General features: G+C 37.4%; 1 protein-coding gene and 1 long non-coding RNA gene across 6 annotated transcripts in view; one reads left to right on the forward strand and one right to left on the reverse strand.

Moving 5' to 3' along the window:
• The window catches only part of LOC112586166, a 104,763-nt gene extending 100,303 nt beyond the window's left edge, over positions 1-4,460 (forward strand). The window contains exons 3-4 of the long non-coding RNA XR_003110559.3: positions 491-723; positions 2,352-4,460. This is a non-coding gene — a long non-coding RNA (uncharacterized LOC112586166). The remainder of the gene's footprint in view (positions 1-490; positions 724-2,351) is intronic.
• MTHFD2L (methylenetetrahydrofolate dehydrogenase (NADP+ dependent) 2 like) overlaps positions 1-13,073 on the reverse strand; it is a 146,725-nt gene that overhangs the window by 33,463 nt on the left and 100,189 nt on the right. The window lies entirely within an intron of this gene.

The following is a 13,073-nucleotide window of genomic DNA, read 5'->3' on the forward strand; positions in this document are numbered from 1 at the left end:
ACAGGCTTCTGTTGAGGGTGAGTGCAGTGGAGTGAAAACAACTAGGAAGATGGAGGCAGAGACAAGGAAGCGAGGGAGGGAAGGAGGGTAAAAAAGACAAAACGTGAAATGGTCATGTTCATTTTTCTCAGGGTTGTGGTAAACTGTAAAGCACTGTGCACAAAGTAGTATCTCATCATTTCCAAACATGAAAGATTATCCTGCTTTGATTTTTCCTTGGTTTCTTTGATTCATCATGTCTGTATATAACTTGGAATGGTAAGAAACCGTACATTCTACTCAGTGTTTCTCCATTTGAATTTGAAAGATAGCTCTACAGAAATGTGATGTCACCATCTATTTTTTATAACTCTTTTCAAATTTTATTTCAGGTGCAATAGTACCAGCTAACAATAGCTAGTGCTCCAATTTTTTATTTTTTTGCTATAAATTAACAAATCATTCCTAAACTCAGTGTCTTAAACCAACAACTTATCATTATGTTCCACAGTTGTGTGAGTTGACTGAGCTCAGTTGGACGGATCTTCCTGGGGGTCTTTCATATAAATGGAGTCAATTAGTGGCTGCAGCTTGAAGCATCTCAACCTGTGACATCGCTGGCTGTCTGAGGTGTTACAATCACAGGCCTGCAGTTGAGCTCATCTGGGGATGCTGACTAGAGCACACAGACGTGGCCTCTCCATGCAGCTGGACTTCTCACAGCCCCACAGCTGGCTTCCAGGAGTGAGTGTTCCAAGTGGCAGGAAACAGAAGGGCACCATTGCTTGAGGATGGAACCTGGAAACTAGCACAATGTTGCTTCTATCATATTCTGTTTGCCAGGCAGTGACAGAATCCACTTAGACTGAAAAGGAGAGGTAGAGACGCCACTTCCCAATGGGAGGAGAATCAAAGAATTTGTGTCCATCTTTATTCCATCAGCATGCCTCTGGAGGACACTGTGTCTGGAATGTGATTTACTCATTTTCACACTACATCCCTTAACCAGAATAGGGGAATCTGTTTGGTATCATCAGAGGCTTTCTTCTATCATCTGAATATCCAGATGCTTTAACTGTCATCTTGTGACATATGATTTTTAGTGATAGTAAGAATTAAAAGGCTAAAAAGACAGTGCCAAAATAGATGCAGCTAGCTGACAAGGTTCCTCAGCCACACCAACGATACAACCAAGATGGTTATCAATGCTTGAGAGATATTTTTTCTCTTGCTTTCCTATCCTGTCCCAGAGAAGTTCTCCCTTTTTATCAGTTCTAGCATAGATATTGAGTAATGCTCCAAATAAACTAATAAAATCCTGTATATTCTTGGCAGCCAATAGAAAAAGAAACCATAAGTGATTATGGCAGCAGGAAATATTTTTAAAATTAAAATGACAATGAAGTAGTTATTAAAATCCAGCTACTATGATTTTGGGAAAGATCCAGATCTCCCTTTCAATTAGGACCATTCAGTATAGTATCTCAATGAATATCAATTGGCAGTGGTCAAATACACAGTTTTCAAAAGCGAGGGAAATGTGAGCTTGATTTTAATTCTCAGGAAAATTACAAAATGGAAAACAACTGAATGCATTCTTTTTTTTTTCTGATGATGATGTTACATATGTCCATTGCAGAAAATGTCAAAAATACCTAAAAGGTTAAGCTGAAAACAAAAATCACTATAATCTTGCCATCCAAAGATAATAAATGTATTTTATTGTATTTGTTTCTAGGATTTCAAAATGTTTCCTCATTATCTATAAAAGCCTATAAAAAGATATATAGTTTTGTTTGTATTGTGCCCCATTGTTTATCTTTGAATTAAAATTAAATTGTAAGCACTTTCCTATTTCATTAATTATTAACATTTAAAAACCACATGAAATAATTTATTATATAAATTACCATAGTAAGTTATTCATTCCTGCAGTCTTTTCAATACTTTGCTATCATAAATAATGCAGTGATGATCATTTGTGTTCAGAAAACTATGATGATTTCTTATCTGCAGCATCAAGTTTGACAGTTTTTCACTGAACCCTTATGATGGGATTCAGTGAAACATGATGGAAAAACATGGGTTGAATAAAAGCTCTCAATGGTAGAGTCATGACTGGTTAAATAATACATTCTGAAACAGTTTATCAATGCATCTTATAAGAAGGTCTCTTGAGGTCTTCCATGAAAAGTATCTTTCAGTGCCATTTTCAAATTTTGTGAGAACTTGGAAGAATGCATTGTCATCCCAATAGTTATTTTATCTTTGTCCTCCTTCAGGTCCATTTTCCACCCTTCTCTGCTCTACTTTATGGCAGGGATGGGACTGATTCTTATAGAGGTCTTTTGTGTTTCCTCTCTCTCTCTCAGAACCCTGTCACAGCCATGAGAACAAATACAAGCCTCCCTGCTGGCAGATCCAAATCCTGTGGAAGAGAGCCGAGTCGTTTCAGGGAAGCCATCCTAGACCAGCCATCTAGCCAACCACCAGCTGAAGGCAGATGTTTGAACAAGCCAAGTCATGGTCAGAATATTTGAGGTAAGGTCACCATAATTGACCAGCTGAACCAGACTCAGGAGAAATTTATTTTAAAGGGTGGTTGTTTAAATTGACTGAGTTTGCGGGTATTTGGTTATTTTTTAATACAGCAAAAGCTGCATAATCCATATTAGTAAATGACACAAAACTGGGCAGAATAGCTAGTAGGTAGCTACTTTGGAATAGTGGACTATCAATAGCAATAAGAATTTGAAAGAGGTTCTGTATATAATTCTGACCAGCTGGCTGTACTTGATTAAAAACTCACTAAAAACTATTAGGTTGTTCCAAGACAAATAATGTCCAGATACAGGGATGTAATGTTTTCCACTATATTTTCAGTAGACTCTCTCTGAAAATGTTGGTTGTATTCTGGAGGCTGATCTCAAGAAGAATGATGAGAATGAATCTGGAAATCATGTCATATGGAACAAGTGCTATCAAACTAGTTGGTTCAACTGTTTACCCATCAGGTTGTGACAAGAAGAAAAGTTTATGCCACAATGTAAATCAACTATATCAGTAAACAACCTTTTAAATTCAGCTATCTTTATTTTTTCACAGAAAGAATTTTTCAATGATAGCAATATGATTTCTTTTTTTTTTTTTTTAATTTTGGCAGTGCTGGGTCTTCTTGCAGTGTGCAGACACTTTGTTGCAGCACGTGGGCTTCTCTACTTGCAGCATATGCTGCAACTAGTTGTCCCGTGACATGTAGGATCTTAGTTCCCTGACCAGGGATTGAACTCTTGTCCTCTGTATTGGCAGGCAGATTCTTAACCACTGGACCACGAGGGAAGTCCCAGTATGCTGATTTATATTCTGCCACAGCTCTTTATGTTGATGTGGATCTATAACTTATAGTTCCCAAAGGGTAAGGAACAGCCATGGGTTAGTATTGGTCCACACACTGAATATCTCTGAAACAGAGGAATGGTTGAATAAATTCAAGTTGCCTTTCTCAGGGAGGAAAAAAAAACCTAAAAACTAAAAATAATCAAAACCCAATAATTGTGCCTTCAATGTGTTAAACTACATAGGGAGTTGATTTACTTTATATATTTTCAGAAGGAAGAATGAAGGGACAAGGAAGGGAATAGATTTTAGCTCAATACAGAGAATGTTTTAAGAATAATAAGCCACAAAGAGAAATACTGTCCTTATTCCCTATTAGAAATGTTCACAATAGGGTAAAGATGAGATTGAATTGGGAAAGTTAATGATGCTTTCAAATTTTATGATTTAAAGATTCTCTTTTGTCTAATTATAATAATTTTTTTTCTTTCTTCTCTCAAGTAATTCATTTCTGAATCCTTGCAGACTTCTGACCCTGCCATTCTGCTAAACAAAAGAAAGAAAGAATACAAATTGTATTTAACAGTTGAAATGATAACAAATAGGCATATATGATACCTACTTCAGATATGTTAAATAAGTTGTCCACTGATATTGTTGTCTTGTAGAGACAAATGACTGGAAGTAAAGTTGTTCATTAATTGTACCTTAAAAGACACTGAAAAGAAATTTCTTAGACATGAGGTATTTGGTTCCCCAAATAAACAAATGCAATGTATTTAAATTAAATTATTATCATTTGATAAAGTGGCATATTAAAAACTATTTAAACATTTGGAAAAGACTTTCAGTTTAGTTCAGTTCAGTCACTCAGTCATGTCTGACTCTTTGCGACCCCATGGACTGATTTTAGATATTAGTCTAAAAAAAGACTTTAGATACTAGTAGAATGTGAAGTCAGAAAAATTTTTATTTGTTTTTTTGTTAAAGTTGAAAATGAACAGTAGTTTCAAGTGAACATTTCCTATGAGCTTTTTCTTTGTAATGTGATAGTTCCATAGAAACCTGTCCTTAATTCTTATATAATTTGAAGACTCAAGCATTATATATGAGAACCAAAACCATGCATATCCACTATACTTACTTACCACATCCATAACTTACTCTATATAGTAACATAACTTTATTATTTCATTATCTTTATCAATGCAACTTTATTACTCTAGGAAACTCTTGATCAGAAAGATAAAAGTTTTGAGCAATTTTATGGTCTCAAGAACGCATCAAAAGGCTTATTTTAATTAACATCAAACTGTTTGACATCTCAACAGATAGTATCAAAATTTTCGAGACTCTTGGAAATCCTTGCTTTAAATCCTCTCCTTGTTGTGTCTTCAATCCTAAACTTTTATATTATGATTTTTACCTAATCCTACTGAAAATCTCTTATTAAGAGACTTGCCTTAAAACAAACTTCATGCTTAATCTCCTACAACCCCATGGACTGTAGCCCACCAGGCTCCTCTATCCATGGGATTCTTGAGGCAAGCATTCTGGAATGGGTTGCCATTTCCATCTCCAGGGGATCTTTCCCACCCAAGGATCAAACCCACATCTCCTGCATTGCAGGCAGATTCTTTACTATCTGAGCCACCACGGAAACCCCCAAAACAAACTTCAACATATCCAAAATGTTCCAACTTTGCTTCTACACCCTAAGATGTTACTAAGGTAAAGTAGCTCACTGGGGCTGGCGGCGGGGGTGGGGGGGGTGTGATTTCTGATTTGTGGAATTTGGTGATTTCTGTGGAGAAGGCAATGGCACACCACTCCAGTACTCTTGCCTGGAAAATCCCATGGATGGAGGAGCCTGGAAGGCTGCAGTCCATGGGGTCGCTGAGGGTCGGACACGACTGAGTGATTTCACTTTCCCTTTTCACTTTCCTGCATTGGAGAAGGAAATGGCAACCCACTCCAGTGTTCTTGCCTGGAGAATCCCAGGGACGGGGGAGCCTGATGGGCTGCCATCTATGGGGCTGCACAGAGTCGGACACGACTGAAGCGACTTGGCGGCGGCAGCAGCAGCAGTGGTATAAGTATTCCTATCATGGCTGACTTCAAGTTACCAAGGTGACATCACTGAACATGGAATTGGGAAGGGATGTTCAGAATCCTTCTCAGGCTAATAAGAGTTAGCTCCAACACACCACTGCCTCTAAGGGACTGTCAAAATAGTGTTCTCCCATGTTTCTCTAACCTAAACTCAGATTTGTCTTATTGATGGATTGTTTGAATGACATCTGGGGGAAACCAGTGTTCAACAATACTGGGGATCTGTGAAAATCTAATCAAGAACTTCTCCTGGCCATGGTCCATGACCTCAAGTTGGAACCAGGGTTGCCTCTTTGGCCCTTTGAGCCTCTTGCTGGTGCAGGGAGCTGTCGGCCTCTGTGACTGGGATGATGAGGTAAGTCTTGCATTGAGTCCCAACTCTGATTTCTTTTCTTTAAAGGTCCCCAAATGCTGAGTTTATTTTGTCTTCTTTAAATAAGAAACTCATTTTAGGAATCCTTTGATTATATGTTCAGTTAAATAACTTTTATCTTTGGTGAAAGTCAGTGCTATTACTTACAACACAATTTGTCTCTATCGCTGTCATCTTTTGTTGTATATCTACAAAGGAAGAGTTCACAGGGAGGGGATGTGGGTAAGGTAGATAAATCCATTACTCAAACTGACCCTGAAGACTGAAAAATTCAGAAAGTGTCTTGATTTTTGGAAAATCCTATGGATAAGTTTTGCCTCAGCTCACTTGTTCCCCTGGCTAAAATGGTAAAAAATCTGCTTGCAGTGCAGGAGACCTGGGTTCAATCCCTAGGTCAGGAATATCCTCTCAAGAAGGGAATGGCTACTCACTCCAGTGTTCTTGTCTGGAGAATTCCATAGACAGAGGAGCCTGGCAGGCTTACAGCCCGTTGGACCACAAAGGGTTGGATATGACTGGTGATTTAGCATTAGCACGGCATCCCAAATATCCACTGTTCTGCATTTTTTTTTTATGTTTCAGAGGGAGTATCTGAGGCATTTAGATTCCAAAATTGTTCCCTTTAAAATATGTCTTCACCAAGGCAAACAAAAAGTGAAAAACTAAAAATGATCTCTTTTAGAGTCTTCCAAGTCTTAGTACTTTCTTTAATTTAATAAGGAGCTCATGATCTGAGCCACAGTCAGATCCGGTCTTGTTTTTGCTGATTGTATAGAGCTTCTCCATCTTTGGCTGCAAAGAATATAATCAATCTGATTTAGGTATTGACCATCTGGTGATGTCCATGTGTAGAGTCTTCTCTTGTGTTGTTGGAAGAGGGTGTTTGCTATGACCAGTGTGTTCTCTTGGCAAAACTCTATTAGCCTTTGTCCTGCTTCATTCCGTATTCCAAGGCCAAATTTGCTGTTATATGGGGTCGCACAGAGTCAGACACGACTGAAGCAACTCAGCAGCAGCAGCAGCAGCAGCCAGGCATTTCTTGACTTCCTACTTTTGCATCCCAGTCCCCTATAATGAAAAGGACATCTTTTTTCGGTGTTAGTTCTAAACGGTCTTATAGGTCTTCATAGAACCGTCAACTTCAGCTTCTTCAGCATTACTGGTTGGGGCATAGACTTGGATTACTGTGATATTGAATGGTTTGCCTTGGAAGCGAACAGAGATCATTCTGTCGTTTTTGAGATTTCATCCAAGTACTGCATTTCGGACTCTTTTGTTGACCATGATGGCTACTCCATTTCTTCTAAGGGATTCCTGCCCGCAGTAGTAGATATAATAGTCATCTGTGTTAAATTCACCCATGCCAGTCCATTTTAGTTCGCTGATTCCTAGAATGTCCATGTTCACTCTTGCCATCTCCTGTTTGACCACTTCCAATTTGCCTTGATTCATGGACCTGACATTCCAGGTTCCTATGCAATATTGCTCTTTACAGCATTGGACCTTGGTTCTGAGACGGCGGATGGCATCACTGACTCGATGGACATGAGTTTAAGTGAACTCCGGGAGATGGTGATGGACAGGGAGGCCTGGCGTGCTGCGATTCATGGGGTCGCAAAGAGTCGGACACGACTGAGCGACCGAACAGAACTGAACTGAACTGAAGTCTTAGTACAAATCAAATAGCTCTTATCTTATTGTTTATCTTCCCCCAACTTAAGTTTCTCCACTTCCTCTGACTTGTTCCTTTTACCACCTAATTGGCTAGAAAAATCTCCAAAGTGCAATTACTTCATAAAATTAACCACCCCTCCCCTCACCATCAGAAATGGGGAAAATTGCATTGTTTTAAGGTCTAGTCTCATACTGAGCCAAAAAGCCAAGTGATAAAATTTGCAGAGAAATTAGAAATAGTTTTAGGAGTCAATAATCCAGTACCCCCAAGTGTATATCAAATAGTACATATGTGTTCTGTTATGAAAGAATTGGATGGAAAGATAGGATTCAAAGAACCCAATTTGCATAAGAAATCAGAAGAATTTAGAAAAGTTGTGTGTATTAGACAAGGTCTTTTGGAAACTATCCCCTCCTGTGAGCTTAGATTGAATGCTGATTCTGTCTTAAAAGCAAAGAAAGGAACCATCCACTGGAGAATTCACAGACAAGTTCTTTAATACCTTTAGACAGTTCTCATAAGTAACTCCTGCTGTAGATGCAATGAGCTTTCTGCTAACTTTTTGCCAATGCTTTTAAGCCTGAAATAGAAAGTTTAATACACTAGAAACATTTAGAATTTAAAATCTATAATTTAAAACATTCTAGAAAAACTAGAATGGAATAATAGACCCATTGACAGACATCCAGAACTTTACTGAGCATTTTTAAAAGAACATGAGAAGACAGAATAAGACTCAGATAAAACAATTAGACATTCCTTATGAGGAAGAAGAGGAGGAGGAAAGGAATCAAACGCCCAAATCTCTCATTTTATCCTTGAATATTCACAAGGAGAATTTTCTCATAATGTTAAAAGGCAACCTTTTGCTTGATCTGGGCACTACTTTATTAGTCTTAATCTTCGCTATTTAATTCAACATCTCCCTTGGAGTAAACAGACCACTCAGGTGGTGGGTGTTTAAGAATACTCAGACATTCCACATGTCCTGGCTGAGAGCAGAAGTGCAGTCTTGGCTCCTCAGTGACCCCACACTTGCTAATTTGATAGCGACAGATGTATGCTGAAAGTGGAATCATCAACAAATTAAGTGATTTCTTGATAGTCTCTTTCCTGAAAACTCTGAGGACTTCCTATTCATAATGAGGTCTCAACTAATTGGCATATTAACTTAGATTTACTGTGTCTAAATCAAGTTCAAATTGGAAATCTCAAAGAAATGCCAGAGTTTTTGTGGGTAACACTTCTATAATATTGGTGGCATTAATAGGACTGAACCTCTATCTAAACCTCTATCTAGTGAGAAAAGCACTTTTATTGAGATGTTCTTAAGTCTTAGTGAGTTTTACCTGGGGAGCTTGTTAGACTGCCTGTGTCCTGAGTCAGCAGGCCAGATATGGCCCAGGACTCTGCATTTTAACACTTCTTCAGGTGACTCCGATACATAATATTCTCTTAAAGCACAAGCTAAAGACAGACCAAAACTAATAGAAAATGGAACGGTTCTTAAAACCCCTGTCCTTCTAGGTAAAAACACCAATGGGTTGAGGATATAGAATCATTCAGAATCTTAGATCCATAAATAGAATATTCATTCCCCAGTTACCTGTAGTAACAACCTCAAATTCTGTTTTATCCTTGTGCCTCCTGATACAATATGTTTTAGTTTAGATCTGTATTTTGTTTCCTTTAGTGTCCTTTCTGTAGTGTTAATCATAATTGACTATTATGATTTCTTTTAGATCATAATATACTTATTGGCCTCTGGAAATATCAACAATATACATATCTGGGCTATTGTTATACCGAGGAGTTTACTAAGTCATCCTAATACTTTTTCAAAATCCTCTATCAGGACCTAAACAATCTGAAAATTTCCTGTAATTATAGTCTTATCATTCAAAGGAAGATTTGCAGAAGAACATATATTTTAGAAGATGTGAATCAGAAACTGAATTTTAAGTTTCTAAAAACTCAAAATACTTTTAGGCTATGCTGGCCTATCAGCAGGTGTATTCCTTAAGTAAATAGGTAATAAGAAACATTACAAGTACAATAAAATAGCTGTTAGATTTTATATAAATATTTGTTATTGTAAAATCCCTCCTTTACATTTAGCAATTTTCAAAACTCTCATATCAGTTCTTTAAATTCCTAATAAAACATATCAACTCTATATTCTAGGATATTCAGTAACATGAAATTTCATTGTTGCACACTTATAATATCATCATTAAAAATTTCTAGCATTGTTTTGCATAGCAAAAACAATCTTGAGAAAGAACAGAGCTGGAAGAATCACCCTACCTGATTTCAGGCTATACTAGAAAGTTACAGTAATCAAAACAGTCTGGTATTGACACAAAAACAGACATGTAGATCAATGAACAGATTAGAGAGCCCAGAAATAAACTCATGCACTTATAGTCTATTAATCTATGGCAAAGGAGGCAAGAATATATAATGGAGAAAAGACAGTCTCTTCAATAAATGGTGCTGGTAAAACTGGACAGCTACACATAAGAGAATGGAATCAGAACATTCTCTAACACCATATATAACAATAAACTCAAAATGAACTAAAGACTTCAGTAAAAACAACAACAACTTATTAAAGACTTAAATTTAAGACTAAAAACCATAAAACTCCTAGAGGAAAATGTAGGCAGAACACTCTGACATAAATTGTAGTAATATTTTTTGGATCTGTCTTCTAAAGCAAAGCAAATAAAAGCAAAAATAAACAAAAGGGACCTAATTAAACCCAAAATATTTTGCACAGTAAAGGAACCATTGACCAAAAAAACCCCAACCTACTCAATGGAAGAAAATATTTGCAAATGATATGACTGATAAGGAGTTAATATCCAACATACATTAAAGAGCTCATATTAATGCATATTAATACAGCGTAACATAAAACAAACAATTAAAAAGTGGGCCGAAAATCTGAATATATATACATTTTTCCAAAGGGACATGAAGATAGTAGCAAACAGGCACATGAAAAGATGTTCAACATCACTAAACATTAAGGAAATGCAAATCGAAACTACAGTGAGGTATCACTTCACACCTGTCAGAATGGCTATCATAAAATGAACACAGATAACAAATTGTTGGCAAGGATGTGTAGAAAAGGGAATTTTGTACATTTTTTGTGGGAATGTAATTGATGCAGCCACTAGGGAAACAGAATGGAAGTTTTTCAAAAAATTAAAAATAGAACCAGCAATTACACTCCTGGGTATATGTCTGAAAAAAGCAAAAACACTAATTTGAAAGGATAACACACCCCAATGTTTATACCAAAATTATTTACAATTGTCAAGATATGGAAGGAACATAAGTGTCTATCAACAGGTGAATGGATGAAGAAGATGTGATACACACACACACACACACACACACACACACAGGAATAATACTCAGCCATAAAAAGAATAAAATTTTGTCATTTGTAGTAATACGGATGGATTTGGAGAGTATTATGCTAAGTGAGATACTTCAAAAGGGTAAGACATATACTGTATGATACTGGATTTATGTGTGAAATCTAAAAAATACAACAAACTTGTGAATACAACAAAAAGAATGCAGAAATAAATACAGAGAACAAACTAGTGGTTACCAGTGAGGAGAAGGAAGGGGGAGGGACAATATACGGGTAGGAGAGTAAGAGGTACACACTGTGATGTAGAAAATAAGCTACAGGGATACATTGTACAGCACAGAGAAAATAACCAATATTTTATAATAACAATAAATGGGGTGTAACCTTTAAAAATAAATTAATTTTTTTTAAATTCTAACTTATAAATAAAATTACATACTAAAGCCTGAGATAGGTTTATGGAGGTAGGCTTATGATTTTTTTTTTACCCCGAACGACTAACCAATGGATGGTCTACACAGAATCACACTATTTCAAAGGTTATACGTTTATTAGGCTATATCAAATCTGTTATTTTGTGATCCCGTATATGACAGATATGACAGAGAAGGCAATGGCACCCCACTCCAGTACTCTTGCCTGGAAAATCCCATGGATGGAGGAGCCTGGAAGGCTGCAGTCCATGGGGTCGCTGAGGGTCGGACACGACTGAGCGACTTCACTTTCCCTTTTCACTTTCATGCATTGGAGAAGGAAATGGCAACCCACTCCAGTGTTCTTGCCTGGAGAATCCCAGGGACGGGGGAAACTGGTGGGCTGCCATCTATGGGGTTGCACAGAGTCGGACATGACTGAAGTGACTTAGCATATGACAAATATGAAATAAGCAACCAATGCTGTTTTAGCAAAATATACTGGATAAATATAGCATTTATAAAAACAATAGCATTATTTAAAGTATAAATAGGACATGATTCTACACCCTAGGAACTGTTTACTTTTATATGAAGGTAAAACCAACACTCCTTGAGTAAGTAGAGGCCATATCCTAGAACCCCAACTAGGTATTTTCACATGATTTCACATGGTTACTTGACAATCTCAGAATTTAGTTCACAAGCATTTTTTTTAAAGTAATCTTTTCCTTATGAATCCTCCTATCACAGTCATCTTTCTTTATGACATGGCTCAGTCAAGGCATCCTGATAAAAAGAAGCACCATATTTACACATCAATTTAATTAGTAGAGTTCAAAGGGCTGTGCGAACATTATCTAATTAAACTTCACAACAATTCAGTGAAGCAAGAGAAGGTTACCCATTATCCTCCTTCACAGAAGAGAGATTTTGAGGTGCTGAGAGGCTAATTGATTTCTTGGTTTCACAATGATGAGTCAGAGGTGAGACTGGGAACAAAACCAGAATTCTTATTCAAATATAAAAGTAACACCGTGGAAATGCTTATTCAGATGCATCACTCCTTCAGCTGGAAGTTGTCCTACTACATAAATAACAAGAGCAATTGTAATGGAATTTGTGTGAATGTATATGTTTCTATCTAGATGAGAAAAAACCATGTTCAACAGTATTTGTTTTGGAGACAGTAGTATGATGGCTAAATGCATCCTAGCTAAATACAGACTATATTAGTAGTGAGAGTACTTCAGTGTCTTCCCCAAAGAGTCCTCCTGTTACTTCTAGGAATCCCCAAGAAGCAGATTATAAGCCAGTGAATCAGTGACAATGACCACAGAACATGTCCTTTTTTTCCCTGGCTTCTTTGATTCCTATCTGGCTATTTTGATACGTGTTTGACTATGATGCCTGTCAGGAGAGTAATGTCTGTACCGAGGGCAGTCTCTGGATACTTCTAAAGCTTCTAATCCTTGGGGTGCCAGACCAGCCTTGGATTCTTTACAGAGCTGAGGACCAGTAGGATTCTGCTCTGTGCTATACTTGATTCTCCAGGGATATGGAATCCCTTTGCTTGCAGAAACTCACAGAATTGCTCATGAGTAGTTATATCAGCTTTTGTCATTGTTGTTAAGTTGCTCAGTCATGTCCGACTCTTTGTGACCACATGGACTACAGCATGCCAGGCTTCCCTGTCCTTCACAATCTTCTGGAGCTTACTCAAACTCATGTCTTGAGTTGATGATGACATCCAACTATCTGGTCCTCTGTCATCCCCTTTCCTCCTGCCTT

Source organism: Bubalus bubalis, chromosome 7, assembly GCF_019923935.1.
Source record: "Bubalus bubalis isolate 160015118507 breed Murrah chromosome 7, NDDB_SH_1, whole genome shotgun sequence".
In the NCBI taxonomy this organism is placed as follows: Eukaryota; Metazoa; Chordata; class Mammalia; order Artiodactyla; family Bovidae; genus Bubalus; species Bubalus bubalis.